General features: G+C 40.3%; 1 non-coding gene across 1 annotated transcript; it reads right to left on the bottom strand.

The window, feature by feature from the left end:
- Nucleotides 1–226: 226 nt before the first annotated feature.
- On the bottom strand, nt 227–370 carry LOC115487655. The gene has a single exon (XR_003949256.1). It is a non-coding gene; the product is annotated as a small nucleolar RNA SNORA48 (small nucleolar RNA).
- Between the last annotated feature and the right edge of the window lie 16888 nt (nt 371–17258).

Below are 17258 nucleotides of genomic sequence, written 5' to 3'. Positions count from 1 at the left end.
AGGTATGGTTCTGTGTATCTAAGGTCTATTTGTGCTGTGGGGCAGAGGGCATGGCTGTGTCTTCCATCCATGTTGTGTGGCTTGGTGACAAGTTGGTGTCTATGGCTTGCCTGTGCTGTGTGCTGGAGAGGGCAGGTCTATGGGTGGCATGGCGATCTGCTGGTCTCTGTATGTCTTCTTCCTTTTGTGCTCCACTGCTTGGATTTGATTTGATTTGATTTAGGTTTTATGAGTCCTAGGCATAAGACAGCTTTGCACTACAAGCCAGGCGTCAAGCTAGGATGAACAAAGGACTGCCATCTGCTCTGTCTCTGACTGATGTAAGAACACCATCACCATCAAGGTGTCCCTTTGCTCATTGCCAGGGGGTTAATTTCTTGTTCCTTTAATTTGTACTGCTTTTCTATAGATATTCAAAACATCCTCACGTCAAAATATTTTTGAAGATGCTGTTCTCCTGGAGAGTGTCCCCCTTTCTCTTTGTAGACAGAAACAAAGGCAATGTCAGTAAATTCATTTCCCTATCAACAGATCACCTCTTAGTCTCCATGTTTGCCTGTAGGAATTTTTGCTGTTGATTGCAAGTTAGCTGCAGTGTGAACTACAGACTGAGAAAGAGTCAAGGAACTGCCGCCTACCTTGGACCACAGGAGGTGCTGTAAGGAGACACAAGCCCTTTAAAATGCACAATTAGAGTGTCCCTGAAGACTCTCAAGTTTTCCTTAAAGAGTCTGGCAAGTTGCAGAAGCTCAAGGCCCAGCTAATCTTACTTCGTTCCTGTTCTCTTCTGTTTAAAATACCAAATTATTTTGCAGTGCTGAGCTGGTGGTTGCCAGCTGAAACTTCAAGTAGAATTAATAACCAGAGCTGATGTCTGGAATCCACAAGTAGGCCAGGACTGCAGCACATCCAAGGGCATCCACGCCGCTGAACCCGGATGAGTAATGCTAATAGCTGTGGAAAAATCCAGAGCAAACAGAAAAAACCCTTGTGTGTAACTGTGAAAAGAGGACTCTTGTCGCTACAGCATCTGGGGAGACTATTTACCTTCGCAGTAATTATACTTGAGTGGCCTTCAACTGAACAACTGAAGTGACTCAACAGAGAATTGCAAAAGGGGGAACAAAGGAAGTGTGGTGTTTTGAGGTCAATTGTGTAATCTTTTTACTTACATACCATTTTTTTTACATAATAAATAATTTACTTTAAAAGTGAACCCTTGAATTTTGAGACTTAGTTAAATAAATAGATTTTATAAATCACTGGCAGTCGAAGGATTTGATCCTGAGTTTTGTAAACAGGAGCGGGTTTCAACGTTGCGCTCATCTTTGGAACAAACTGTGCTGCTCTCTGAATACTTACATGAGCCAAAGCCACAGGCAGGGGCTAGGACATTTAAGAAAGGGACAAAGAATTTGTTATTTTTCAAACGATATTGTCAATGGTCAATGCTTGAAGCTAAAATGAGTATCTAAAAGAAGTGCCTACTCTTATTGGGCTGGGATGCCTGCTATTGATAGCGAGCACAAATCTGGAACACCTGAAATAGTAGGGAGATCACTATAGGCTGGAAAGGGTGAAAGATAGATCCAAGGAGTAATATTTTTAAAACAGAGTCTAACTGAAGAGCTCTGTATCCTCTTTTTCCACCCTGCTTCAAATCTTATACCCCTTTCCCTTTTTATTTTATATGTATGTATGCATATGTGTATATGCATATTTTAAAGGCTGAATCAACTTTTATTTGTTTACCTTAAAGGCTCACAATAAACAGGAAGGGGGATGGGACAGAGAAGGGGGAGAGAGAGAGAGAGAGAGAGAGAGAGAGAGAGAGAGAGAGAGAAAGAGAGAGAGAGAGGGAAACAGAGACAGAGAGAGACAGAGAGAGGAGAGACACACACAAAGAGACAGAGAGAGACAGACACACAGAGAGACAAGAGAATCAGAGAGAGACAGAAAGACAGACAGAATTGCAGAGAGACAGAGAGGGAGGCAGAGAGGTAGAGAGAGAAAGGCAGAGAGACAGAGAGATGTTGGGAACAAAAAAGGGGGCAGGGGAAGAGGGAGGAGGGAGGATAGCCCATGTCCGGCCAGAGTTTCTCTTATTCTCTGGGCAGGCAGATGTGGGAAGGCTTTCCACTCGGCCTCAGGTGGGCATCTAAGCCACTGACCCCACTCGACAGGGAGTGGACAAGGGGGCCCCGGGGTGACACCCTGTAGCCCCAGGGTTATGGGAGAGAGGGCTGAGGGAGAGATGTTCCCACGCAGGTGAGAGTAAGCACAGTGGGCCTTGATGAACAGAGACAGTCTATGGTTTTAGAGCTTTATTGTAGAAAGGCCGGGGAAAAGGATAGAAGGTAGAAAGAGAGAGAGAGACTGGCCATGGTCAAGAGGAGAGAAAGGGGAAAAGGAGAGAGAGAAGAAAGGCTAGAGTAAGAGGGAGAGAGTAAGAGAGAATGAGAGGGGAGTAAGAGAGTGAGGTGGGGCCAAGCAGCCCCTCTTATGGTGTGCTGTTATTTTTACTGTTGCTAGGTAACTGGGAGGAGTCTAGCCTGAAGGTCAGAAGCTTGGGGCATTGTCTATATGACTACTAGCCACACTTCTCCTGTGGGGGCTGTGGGGGCGGTAACTTCGACTTGAGCCAGGGTTCCAGGAGACATGGTCGAATGCCTGCTGTCCCATGTAGGTGGAAATTACCACCCATTGGGTTCTGCCGTGGTTCAAGATCTAGCCTTGACTGGAAACCAGCCCATCTGTGTATAGCCCAATGCTCAACAGAGAGATAGAAATACAGAGAAAGAGAGAGAAAGTCAAAGACAGACACAGAGTGAGAGAGAGAATTTCAGAAAGATAGAATCAGAGAGAGAGAGAGAGAGAGGGAGGGAGGGAGGGAGAGAGAGAGAGAGAGGGAGAGAGAGAGAGAGAGGGGGAGGGAGAGAGAGAGAGAAGAGAATCAGAGAGAGACACGCATAGAGACAGAGACACACACAGAGAGAGAGAGAGAGTAAGAGAGAGGGAGACAGAAAGGCAGAAAGAGAAAGACAGAAAGACACAGAGAGAGATGAGACAGAGAGATACTAGAGAATCAGAGAGAGACAGAGAGTATCAGAGAGAGAGAGAGAGAGAGAGAGAGAGAGAGACGAGAAAGAGGGAGGGAGAGAGAGGGGGAGAGGGAGAGAGAGAATGAGAATAGTCCTTTTATAGCAAGCCAGGCTCCTGGCTGTTGCTAGGTAACTGTTGGGCAGAGTCTAGAAGAAATGCTAACTCTTTGGGTTTGCTTTTGTTAACTACAGAAGGAAGAGGCATCTTGATTACCTGTTACTTCTTTCTCAAGAGATGCTGGATCTTCTGGGATGCTTTAAAGCTTTAAGAAATAGCCACAGTATCTAATGTTTACAGCCAAAGAGCTTTTTATGTCTGGCTATTAATGGGTATGCCGCAGTGACAGCTATCCTATTAGAGGCTGTATTCCTCTTTGTTTCCCATGACTATTAAGCTTTGACATTTGTCTAGAATAAGCTGAATATTTCAGTTGGTATTTTACTCTGGATTCATAAGGTGGTGAAATGTTTTTCAAACCTGTCAGAATGTGAGGAAGTGGTCCTGAGGCATACTAAGAGTTCTGTTACTTTTTAATCTAACTTGTAGCTTGTGTCCTACCTGGAGAAATACTCTTCCGATAGGTACTCTGCTTTCTGTAGTGCTGTTGGTAGAGGTTTCCAAGGGAAGTGAGACCTTCTGGAATTAAAAGAGAATACAAATACTGACAGTTTTACCATGCTTGGTACTGGAAACAGTGAAAATAAACTAGGTTCAGAGTCTTAGTCCTATAATCCTAGCTACTCAGGATTATATGAAGTGTGTGTGTGTGTGTGTGTGTGTGTGTGTGTGTGTGTGTGTATGTGTGTTAACAGCCAAGTTGGTTAACGTGGCAAGATCCTGTCTAGCCAAAACCTACCACCACTACTAATAAAAACAAAACAAAACAAAACAAAACAAAAAAAAAGAAAACCAAAAAATCCAAAATACCCTAAAACAGGCATGGGTTTTAGCTCAGTGGTAAAGAACTTGTCTTCTATACATACATGAGGCACTAGCTTTCATCACTAGTGCTGTAAAAAACCAAAACACATGTCCAATGATAACCAAAACAACAAAGAGAAACCCAACCTCCATCCTCAATGCAGTGGAAACAGGTTTAATTAAATTCTGATACTAAAGTAGAACTGATTTTAGTTTTGGTGGTTGTTTTTTATCTTCTTCTAACATTTCTTCCTGTTAAGATGTAAAGATAATGCTACTTAAAGGTTTTATTACATTCAGGTGAAGTTGACATCTGGAGTTTTCCAGTTAGAGTCTCTGCTAGATCTAACTAGAGACATCAAGATAAGAAAGCCTGTTTAGTGTGAGGAGGGTATTTATTTATTATTTTCAGTTGAGCTGCTGAGCAAAAGGTCACCCAGATAAGTGGAGGGGAAAGACTGTTTTAGGGAGGAGGAATTGCTTGTTCTAAAGTGTCAAGAGTGAAACAGCATATACTCAAGGGAGTCATGAAATCTGTCAACTTGGCACTAGCCAGAGTCATTGGAGATGGGGGAGCTTCAGTTGAGAAAATACCTTCATAAGATCAGGCTGTACGCAAGCATGTAGGACATGTTCTTAATTGGTGATTGGTGAGGTAGGGTCCAGCCCATTGTGATTGGGTCCAGTGCTGGGCTGGTGCTCCTATGTTCTATAAGAAAGCAGGCTGTTCAGGCCACAGGGAGCAAGCCAGTAAGCAGCACTTTTCCATGGCCTGTGCATCAGCTCCTGCCTTCAGGTTCCTGCCTTGTTTGAGTTCTTGCCCTGACTTTCTTCAATGGTGGACTATGATATGGAAGTGCAAATTAAATAAATACCTTTCTCCTCAACTTGCTTTTGTTCATAGTGTTTCAGCACAGCAACAGTGATGCTAAATGGGACACTAGTATAGTCTGTACTACATACTACAGATTTGTTCTTATTTCCATAGATACATTCTTACTTCATCAAGGAGACTTCTTTTGGAACAGATGGACACCATTACAGAAACCCACAGTCGAAGTTCAGAGTTGGATGTCCCAGTCCCAACTGAAAAATCTGTTAGGGTCCAGGTTTCTGTCTGTGCCCAGAGCTGATCCTGTGTCACAGTGCTTCATACCCAAATATCATTGGGAGGGAGCTGGTCTCCCAGGAGTGCTGACACACAGGCTTGCAGGAGAGACAAGTTGTAGTCAGAGAAAGCAAGACTAGCTAACACAATAGATAACACAATAGATAACCAATAGGCAGGAGGCAAGGGCAAGAACATAAGCAACAGAAACAAAGGCTATTTGGCATCATCAGAACCCAGTTCTCTCACCAAACAAACCAGAAAAGCAAGACTCTGATTTAAAATCACATCTTATGATGATGATAAAGGAGTTTAAGAAGGACATAAATAACTCCCTTAAAGAAATACAGGAGAATACAGGTAAACAGGTAGAAGACCTTACAGAGGAAACACAAAAATTCCTTAAAGAATTACAGGAAAACAACTAAACTAAACTAAACTAAACTAAACTAAACTAAACTAAACTAAACTAAACAAAACAAAACAAAACAAAACAAAACAAAACAAAACAAAACAGGTAAAGGAACTGAACAAACCATCCGGATCTAAAAATAGAAATAGAAACAAAAAAGAACTCACAAAGGGAGACAACCCTGGAGATAGAAAACCTAGGAAAGAGATCAGGAGTCATAGATGCAAGCATCACAAACAGAATACAAGAGATAGAAGAGAGAATCTCAGGTGCAGAAGATACCATAGAAAACATTGACACAACAGTCAAAGAAATGCAAAATGCAAAAGGCTCATAACCCAAAACATCCAGGAAATCCAGGACACAATGAGAAGACCAAACCTAAATATAATAGGTGTAGAAGAGAGTGAAGCATCCCAACTTAAAGGGCCAGTAACAAAATTATAGAAGAAAATTTCCCTAACCTAAAGAAAGAGATGCCTATGAACATACAAGAGGCCTAGAGAACTCCAAATAGGTTGGACCAGAAAAGAAATTCCTCCTGTTACATAATAGTCAAAACAGCAAATGCACAAAACAAAGAAAAAATACTGAAAGCAGTAAGGAAAAAAGGTACATATATATATAAAGGTAGACCTATCAGAATTACACCAGACTTCTCAGCAGAGACTATGAAAGCTACAAGATACTGGGCAGAACTCATACAGACCCTAAGAGAACACAGATGGCAGCCCAGGCTACTTAAAAAAAAGATTTATTTATTATTATAAATAAGTATACTTTAGCTGTCCTCAGACATACCAGAAGAGGGTGTCAGATCTCATTATGGGTGGTTGTGAGCCACTATGTGATTGCTGGGATTTGAACTTAGGGCCTTTGGAAGAGCAGTCAGTGCTCTGACTCGCTGAGCCATCTTGCCAGCCCAGACTACTATACCCAGCAGAACTCTCAATTACTATAGGTGGAGAAACCAAGATATTACAATACAAAAACAATTTTACACAATATCCAGCCTTACAAAGGATAATAGATGGAAAATGCCAACACAAGGAGGGAAACCATACATTAGAAAAAGCAAGAAAGTAATCCTCTTTCAACAAATACAAAAGAAGATAGCTACACAAACATAAAAATAACATAAAAAATAACGGGAAGCAACAATCACTCTTCCTTAATATCTCTTAACATTAATGGACTCAATTCCCCAATAAAAGACATAGACTAACAGACTGGATACTTAAACAGGACCCGACATTTTGCTGCATACAGGAAATGCACCTCAGTGTCAAAGACAGACACTACCTCGGAGTAAAGGGCTGGAAAACAATTTTCCAAGCAAATGGTTCCAAGAAACAAGCTGGAGTAGCCATTCTAATATTGAATAAAAGCAATTTTCAATAAAAAGTTATCAAAAAGGATAAGAAAGTGCACTTCATACTCATCAAAGGAAAAATCGATCAAGAATAACTCTCAATTCTGAACATGTATGCTCCAAATGCAAGGGCACCTACATTTATAAAAGAAACTTTACTAAAGCTCAAAGCACACATTGTACCTTACACAATAATAGTGGGAGACTTCAATACCCCACTCTCATCAATGGACAGATCATAGAAATAGAGACTAAACAAAGACACAGTGAAAATAACAGAAGTTTTGGACCAAATGGATTTAACAGATATCTATAGAACATTTCATCCTAAACCAAAAGTATATAACTTCTTCTCAGCACCTCATGGTACCTTTTCCAAAACTGACCATATAACCGGTCACAAAACAGGCCCCAACAGATACAAGAAGTTTGAAATAATCCCATGCATCCTATCAGATCACCATGGACTTAGGTTGGTCTTTAATAGCAACAAAAACAACAGAAAGCCCACATACACATGGAAGCTGAACAATGCCCTACTCAATAATAACTTGGTCAAGGAAGAAATAAAGAAAGAAATTAATGTCTTTTTAGAATTTAATGAAAATGAAGGCACAACATACCCAAACTTATGGGAAACAATGAAAGCAGTGCTAAGAGGAAAACTCAGCTCTAAGTGCCTTCAAAAAGAAAATGGAGAGAGCATACACCAACAGTTTAATAGCACACCTGAAAGCTCTAGAAAAAAAAGAAGCAAATACACCCAAGATGAGTAGACAGCAGGAAATAATCCAACTTATGGTTGAAATCAACCAAATAGAAACAAAAAGAAACAAAGAATCAACAAAACCTGGAACTGGTTCTTTGAGAAAATCAAGAAGATGAATAAACACTTAGCGAAACCAACCAGAGTGCACAGAGACAGTACCCAAATTCACAAAATCAGAAATGAAAAGGGAGACATAACAACAGAAACCAAGGAAACTAGAAAAATCATCAGATCCTAGTACAAAAGCCTATACTCAACACAACTGGAAAATCTGGATGAAACGGATAATTTTCTAGACAGATACCAAATACCAAAGTTAAAGCAGGACCAGACAAACCATCTAAACAGTCCTATAAACCCCACAGAAATAGAAGCAGTCATTGATAGTCTCCTAACCACAAAAACCCAGGACCAGATGGGTTTAGTGCAGAATTCTACCAGACCTTCAAAGAAAACCGAATACCAATACTCTTCAAACTATTCCACAAAATAGAGACAGAAGGAACCCTACCCAAATCATTCTATGAAGCCACAGTTATGCTGAGTATTCTCCCTTGGAGATGGAATGGTTTCTGACTAATCAGGAACTTGTCACAATTTCCTTTCATAGAGGACTTCATAAGAGATTTTTTTTCTACTTTTATCATGTTTAATGTTTCAAATAGATTTTTTTTTTATTGTGTGGCTACTCCCACATGTTCTGTGCCACAGTTGCCCTAGTATATTTTTCTTCTTTTCTTTTCTTTTCTTTTCTTTTCTTTTCTTTTCTTTTCTTTTCTTTTCTTTTCTTTTCCTCTCTTTTCTTTTCTTTGATATTTTCTTTATTTACATTTCAAATGCTATCCCAAAAGTTCACTATACCCTCCTCCTGCCCTGCTCCCCTACCCACTCACTCCCACTTCTTGGCCATGGCGTTCCCCTGTACTGGGGCATATGAAGTTTGCAAGACCTAGGGGCCTCTCTTCCCAATGATGGCTGATTAGGCCATCTTCTGCTACATATGCAGCTAGATACACCAAATAAATTTTAAAAAATGGTTGAGTGCATATTACTTTTAGCTTCAGAAGACATCATGTATATTTAAGAGACATTTAAAATTATAAATTATTTTGATGACTTACAAAAATGTCAATACTGAGTTGTATATTTTAAAATAAAATTTATTAGTTTAATAAAAAAGAAAAAAGAAACTAAAGTGAATTAAACTTAAAAAGATCTGTAACTGTAAAAAAATTGCAGGTAACTCATTGAACAGTATTGTATTCTCTGTGAACAAGTAGAAATGAAGTTCTTGTCATCATGCAGAGTTGGGAATTAAATCCAAACACAATTGTGTACCATCAAGAATAAATACACCTTTGCCAGCTGTGGTGGGATACTCCACTGGAGGCAGAGGCAAGTGGATCTCTGAGTTCAAGGCTACCCTGATCTACATAGTGATTGCTAGGATAGCCAGGGCTATCTAGAGAGTGCCTGTCTTTAAAAAAAATACCTGAAGCTGGAGACCTTTTTCTTTTGGTAACTTTGAGCCCAAGAATGTAACATGGTCTGTATGGGAACACCAGGACAGTAGAATTGACCAAAGATGGTACAGCCCTCCACTAGGAGGCTTCTGAATTCCTCCATAGCATTATGGTAGATCATATAAAAATGCACACTGAATCCAGATTAGCAGGAAGGACCCCATGGGCATCCCAGACTGTACCACTATTTAAACTCTTTAGTGAACAAAATCAATTATTTTTGTTTTACTCAGATAATCTGGAGAGCAAATATCATAATGGGACCTTTAAATATACCTTTCTGCCACACCCATTCCAGTAAAGTCTGTGTGGCAAGTCCAAAAGCTTGGCTGCAGTCCTGAGGCAAAAAGTTTCATGGAAACTGGTCTCCTGGAGCCTTGGTATCCTGTAGCACAGATGCTCCAGATATGTCCTTGCGATAGTCTGTGAAGAGTTTAAAGTGCTTTCCTTTAGTATTGTTTTATTATAGGTGTCCCCAAGGAATGATTTGACAAAAAGCTAAGTTAGATTAAACATTGCTTCCTGGCCTTCACCAGTATCCTAGGCATTGAGCTGACCCTGGGCTTGGAATTTCGTAAGAATGTTACTCATTCAGAAGAAATGCCTCCAGTGTTGATAGTTAGAAATCAGGTATTGCAGTTTTCCAGATAGGAGCTAGAAAACTCAGGGCTAGTTCAAAATAGCAAACTTAGAATTCTCATTACAGACATGAATGGGAGCCTACATTATATAACTATAGAAAGAAGGTGGGTTGTGGTTTAAAGAGGAACTAGAGTATTGTATTATCCATGAAAAGGTTAGCAGAACAGAACTTCTCTGTGCATGTTTTTCACTAGGCCCAGAGGAATAGCATAATTAGGTATTTATTAAGGGGCCCCTGGGGGTGGTTTTAACAATAGACTAGTATTGCACCTGGATGTATTAGCCCTTTCACCTGGCTCCTGTGAATAGCTGACTTTAGAGAGGGTTGATCTTATCTCAGTTGTAAACACTGCCTTTTTCCTGTTAACTTTTATGTATGCATTTTCTCTGTTTTGCGTAAAGAGCCATTATGCATCTCGATGTATCTTGGCTGATGTATAGCCTAACTTCCTTGTTTTTCTTCTGTATTATAAGTTTGATGCTCGGTTTAAGAAATTACACTCAGATTCAACAGTCCCTTGTGTTCGTGTCTGTTTGTCACCCTGCTGACTCCTTGTCCACCTGAGTACCGGGATCCTGATTCTTCTGCAGGTTGAGGTACTGACTGAGTCCGGTCCGCAGCACTGTACTCCATGCCTCCTCTGTGAAATTTTATGCACTTTCTTTTTTTTTTTTTTTTTTTTTTTTAAAGAAAAGGTTTATTTACCAATATACATAAGTACATAGATATATAGCTGTCTTCAGATACACCAGAAGAGGGCATCAGATCTCATTACGAGTGGTTGTAAGCTACCATGTGGTTGCTGGGATTTGAATTCAGGACCTTTGGAAGAGCAGTCAGTGCTCTTACCCACTGAGCCATCTCGCCAGCCCTCCAGGTACCATTTAAAAGTCTTATAATGTAATTGGATTCAAGGAAGCACTCATTATAAACCCAGAGAAGATCCCTAAGGCTGAGAAGAAGCTAGGCTATGTGGAGTTCATTCTTTTACCTTTCTTTTTTGAGACAAGATGCACTATGTGACCCTGAACAGTCTACAATTTATTCTTTGTTCTTGTTAGATTTGGATTTATGTACTTATGAATTAGAGGAAAGATTTTGTGTAGTATGTAAAGATTATCCTTGTATTACTCAAATACTGATCTCTATATTAGGCAGAGTTGAGTACAGTACTGATTTTGATATTGTTATTATATGAAGCATCACTTGTCTCAGTGTTTTGTAAACAGTCTTCTCCAGCACCTTCTGATTGGACAATGAAATGCTGATCATCCAATTAGCTGGGCCAGGGAAATAGGAAGGCTGGACTTCCAATGTCAGCAGAGTTCCTATGGAGAAGGAGGTAGGAGAAGGACCACAGGGGAAAGAAAGTAGAGAGACCATGTGGGAAGATGGAAAGATGGCAGCGAGGCAGAGGGTCCAGGAGGAGTTGTGATTAGCAGGTTGTCAAGGAATGCACCATGAGGACACACATGAAACAGATCAAACAGGGCAAGACTCAGATTGAAGGTAAAGGACCACATGGCTGAGAAACAGACAGTGTAGAGGGTTAGAATAGACGAATATCTCCCCAGCCTAGGCTTTTAGCTTATTAATAAACTTAATAGGTCCTTGTATCAATTACTTGGAGCTTACAGAAACAGATAAGGATTATATGTTTAAAATACAGTTTATGCACTTTCTTTACTTCATTTAAAGTTATAGCCATGAGTTAGGGATAAGAGGAAGAGAGGCAGCAGATCCTGGGATTTGAAGTGAACATTAATTTGTATCTGGGACAAAGCAGCAAAATCACTGACAATGTTTCAGACAGAGACATAGTAACAAGTATCTTGATATCAGCTGAGGCTATTTAAGAGTTGGGTGAGGGAAAACACGACATACTATTACTGGGCTACATTCTAGCTTCAGTGTATAGTTCCGTTGTATTATGCTTATAAAGCATATTAGCAAAATCTCCAACAACAACAACAACAACAACACCACCAACAACAACACAACTACAAACACCTTGTAAAATTCTGTTTTCTCATTTGGTAAAGTAAGTTTTTCTGGTCCTTGAGAAGTGGCGAGAAGTAAGACATCCTTTTTTTAAAAAGTAGAATTGAATTGTTTTCTCATCTCTTAAATTTGATTCACTGCATTTTATGTATAGAAGTGGCCAAGATGAGTGTTTGAGATGCAAGAAGCAGGAAGGGAGATGGCTCAGTCCTCAGGACACCTCTCAGCTCTGCAGTTGGGATTCTCCCAGAAGCCAGCTGGCTGCAGCAGCACAGGTGTCACACCACCATAGGAATGAATCTGCCAGCCCAGCCTTCCTCCTCATTCCTTCACTCCATAGGAAAACTTGAACCTATCATTTAACATATCTATTTTAGTTTATATGTCTGTAAAATGAGAAAGAAAGAACTCCCAGGACTGTTTGACGAGTGAAAAGGCTGCAAAGATGGAAACTGTCATTTTGGGAGTAAACAACAACTGTCAAATTGGGCTTGGAGCTCACTCAGCATGAAGACAATCATTGCTGGTATTATAAACCTAGCCATCTACCCAGGTCTAGTGAGTTTATAGATCCTACTATCTTTATTTACTAGACCACCATAGTTCCTAACTATATTTTAAATACTTAGCCTTATATCCACTGAAAAGAGTAACTCTCCCCTCTCTTCAAAGAAACTTCCCTTGGTGGCAGATGGAGGCCATTTCAGAAAACCATGACTGTCAAAATGGCACAAATCCACTGATTGTGGTGTACATAGTCCCAGTGGATACATTTACAGAGTAACTTTTGCACCCAGGTCTCGGGAAATACACCAAGAATCGGCAGAATAGTCATAAGAATTGGAGGACTAGGAAGTTGGCTGTGACTGTATGTCCTAGAAATGACAGGGGAGACAAGCTTGTGATACCTCCACTATGTAGTTACCTAAACAAAAACTGAGCTTGGGACAGCTTCAATGAACATGGGTTGGGGATATTTCATGGGATCTGACCTGTAGACAAAGAACTACCAGTGACCAAGGGATCTGGCAACAAGGGAAAAGAGTCTTATTCAGAGATGTGCCTTCTAAATGTGTATCCCTTATCAAGTGATCAGCCTTGAAATAATATACACACAAGCAGAACTTTAGAGACCAGGTAGGATATATGCATGCATGTATGTATGTATATATGTATGTATGTATATATGCATATATTTATATATGTGCTTATATGTATATATGTGTGTGTGACAATAAAAAAACAAGGTCATCAATTTCAGAAAACAGAGGGTGACATGGGAGGGATTGGAGGGAGGAAAGGGAAGAAAAGATATGATGTAGTTATTTTTAATTAAGTTAAAAAATTTAAAAAAATATTTTTATTCATTCATGTGTGTGTGTGTGTGTGTGTGTGTGTGTGCACATGTGTGGGGTGTATGAAGACGTCAGATAAGGGCATTACATCTCCTGGAGTTAGTGTTTCAGGTGGTTGTGAGCGACCCAGTATAGTTGTTGAGAACTACCTGGTCCTCTGGAAAAGCAGTAAGCACCTTTAACTGCTGATTCATCTCTTCAGCACCCAGAGCACTTTAAAAATATAGATTGCACTTTAAAAGGCCACTTGTGCTTTCTCTCACAGCTTGTAGTGAGTCCAAGTGCCCAATCATAGCAGAGAGCCCCCGTTCTCCAATCGTTTGTTTGGAATTATCTCGTTTGCATTGGTCTAGTAGCGCCAGATTCTTCATGTTTCTCAAACAACTTAGGGTGCCTGTTGGGAGCCGCCCTCACATTTGCCATTATAAGATGGCGCTGACAGCTGTGTTCTAAGTGGTAAACATAATCTGCACACGTGCAGGGGCAGTTTTCCCGCCATGTGTTCTGCCTTTCTCATGATGACAACTGGGCCAATGGGCTGCAGCCAATCAGGGAGTAATACGTCCTAGGCGGAGGATAATTCTCCTTAAAAGGGACGGGGTTTTGCCATTCTTTCTCTCTCTCTTGCTTTCTTGTTCTCTCTCTTGCTTTCTTGTTCTTTCTCTTGCTTTCTTGTTCTTGTTCTTTTTCTTGCTCTCTTGCTCTCTTGCGCTCTTGCTCTCTTGCTCCTGAAGATGTAAGCAATAAAGCTTTTGCCGCAGAAGATTCCGGTTTGTTGCGTTCTTCCTGGCCGGTCGCGAGAACGAGTGTAAGAGGTGCTCTGCTCTAGGGCTTCTGCTGCTGTTGTTCATGGCACCTAGAGCATTTCCTTCCAAAGTCACATGGTTTCTCCATCACTCCCTTCAAGACTGCTTACCTCCTCTTTAGAGGCTTCTTACAACAACCATGTTAAACAATCAATCCCCCTTTCCCCCATAGCTCTCTAGTTGTGGAATAGGCTTCATTTATAATGGCTTAATTCTCTATATGCTAATTACTAGTTTTTTTACTTTTAAGTTTTTCTTCTCCCCCCCTTAGATTGTAGACTATGTGAGGGTTGAGAGTTTGGATGACCTTCAAGACATATAGTACAGGGACTGATGCTTGGGGCAGGTGGGTGTGGGATACAATATTTATCAAGAAGTTGGATGAATATATGGAAAAGATTCAACATAATGTTTGGTACACAGTGATTTATGCTGTGTTATACCTTTGGAATATCTTAACTATTCTATTCTTACTTAACTTAGGGACTCTTCTTTAGTTATGAGGCTGCTTTTTGCTGTGTGATTAACTAGTGAGTCAAAATGAGATCTCTACATCATCATCAGAGCTAGTGTTACTTTCATCAAAAATACTGTTCCAGTTATTTGTCCCTAAAGATCAAGAATATTACTTTCAATAAAATTCTCGCTATCCGAATCCAAGAACACATTAAAACAATTATCCATCCTGACCAAGTAGGTTTTATTCCGGGAATGCAGGGATGGTTTAATATACGAAAATCCATCAACGTAATCCATTATATAAACAAACTCAAAGACAAAAACCACATGATCATCTTGTTAGATGTGGAGAAAGCATTTGACAAAATCCAACACCCATTCATGATAAAAGTCTTGGAAAGATCAGGAATTCAAGGCCCATACCTAAACATGATAAAAGCAATCTACAGTAAACCAGTAGCCAACATCAAAGTAAATGGTGAGAAGCTGGAAGCAATCCCACTAAAATCAGGGACTAGACAAGGCTGCCCACTTTCTCCCTACCTATTCAACATTGTACTTGAAGTCCTAGCCAGAGCAATTCGACAACAAAAGGAGATTAAGGGGATACAAATTGGAAAGGAAGAAGTCAAAATATCACTTTTTGCAGATGATATGATAGTATATATAAATGACCCTAAAAATTCCACCAGAGAACTCCCAAACCTGATAAACAGCTTCGGTGAAGTAGCTGGAAATAAAATTAACTCAAACAAGTCAATGGCTTTCCTCTACACAAAGGATAAACAGGCTGAGAAAGAAATTAGGGAAACAACACCCTTCTCAATAGTCACAAATAATATAAAATACCTTGGCGTGACTCTAACTAAGGAAGTGAAAGATCTGTATGATAAGAACTTCAAGTCTCTGAAGAAAGAAATTAAAAAAGATCTCAGAAGATAGAAAGATCTCCCATGCTCATGGATTGGCAGGATCAACATTGTAAAAATGGCTATGTTGCCAAAAGCAATCTACAGATTCAATGCAATCCCCATCAAAATTCCAACTCAACTCTTCAAAGAAATAGAAAGAGCAATCTGCAAATTTATCTGGAATAACAAAAAACCTAGGATAGCAAAAACTCTTCTCAAGAATAAAAGAACCTCTGGTGGAATCACCATGCCTGACCTAAAGCTTTACTACAGAGCAATTGTGATAAAAACTGCATGGTACTGGTATAGCGACAAACAAGTAGACCAATGGAATAGAATTGAAGGCCCAGAAATGAACCCACACACCTATGGTCACTTGATCTTTGACAAGGGAGCTAAAACTATCCAGTGGAAAAAAGACAGCATTTTCAACAAATGGTACTGCCACAACTGGTGGTTATCATGTAGAAGAATGCAAATTGATCCATTCCTATCTCTTTGTACTAAGGTCAAATCTAAGTGGATTAAGGAACACCACATAAAACCAGAGACAGTGAAACTTATAGAGGAGAAAGTGGGGAAAAGCTTTGAAGATATGGGCACAGGGGAAAAATTCCTGAACAGAACAGCAATGGCTTGTGCTGTAAGATCGAGAATTGACAAATGGGACCTCATGAAACTGCAAAGCTTCTGTAAGGCAAAAGACACCGTCAATAAGACAAAAAGGCCACCAACAGATTGGGAAAGGATCTTTACCTATCCTAAATCAGATAGGGGACTAATATCCAACATATATAAAGAACTCAAGAAGGTGGACTCCAGAAAATCAAATAACCCCATTAAAAATGGGGCTCAGAGCTAAACAAAGAATTCTCACCTGAGGAATACCGAATGGCTGAGAAGCACCTGAAAAAATGTTCAACATCCTTAATCATCAGGGAAATGCAAATCAAAACAACCCTGAGATTCCACCTCACACCAGTCAGAATGGCTAAGATCAAAAGTTCAGGTGACAGCAGAAGCTGGCGAGGATGTGGAGAAAGAGGAACACTCCTTCATTGCTGGTGGGATTGCAAGCTTGTACAACCACTCTGGAAATCAGTCTGGCGGTTCCTCAGAAAATTGGACATAGTACTACCAGAGGATCCAGCAATACCTCTCCTGGGCATATATCCAGAAGATGTTCCAACCGGTAAGAAGGGACACATGCTCCACTATGTTCATAGCAGCCTTACTTATAATAGCTAGAAGCTGGAAAGATCCCAGATGGCCCTCAACAGAGGAATGGATACAGAAAATGTGGTACATTTATACAATGGAGCACTACTCAGCTATTAAAAAGAATGAATTTATGAAATTCCTAGGCAAATGGATGAATCTGGAGGGCATTACCCTGAGTGAGGTAACCCAATCACAAAACAGCTCCCATTATATGTACTCACTGTTATGTGGATATTAGCCCAGAAACTTAGAATACCCAAGATATAAGTTACAATTTGCAAAACACATAAAACTCAAGAAGAACGAAGACCAAAGTGTGGACACTTTGCCCCGTCTTAGAATTGGGAACAAAACACCCATGGAAGGGGTTACAGAGACAAAGTTTGGAGCTGAGACAAAAGGATGGACCATCTAGAGACTGCCATATCCAGGGATCTGTCCCATAATCAGCCTCCAAACGCTGACACCATTGCACACACTAGCAAGATTTTGCTGAAAGGATCCTGATATAGCTGTCTCTTGTGAGACTATGCCGGGTCCTAGCAAACACAGAAGTGGATGCTCACAGTCAGCTATTGGATGGATCACAGGGCCCCCAATGGAGGAGCTAACGAAAATACCCAGGGAGCTAAAGGGACCTGCAACCCTATAGGTG

The sequence above is a fragment of the Mus musculus genome, chromosome 1 (assembly GCF_000001635.26).
Source record: "Mus musculus strain C57BL/6J chromosome 1, GRCm38.p6 C57BL/6J".
NCBI classification, from domain to species: Eukaryota; Metazoa; Chordata; class Mammalia; order Rodentia; family Muridae; genus Mus; species Mus musculus.
The sequence above is the reverse complement of the archived record's forward strand: the minus strand, read 5'-3'. Positions and strand labels throughout refer to the sequence as shown.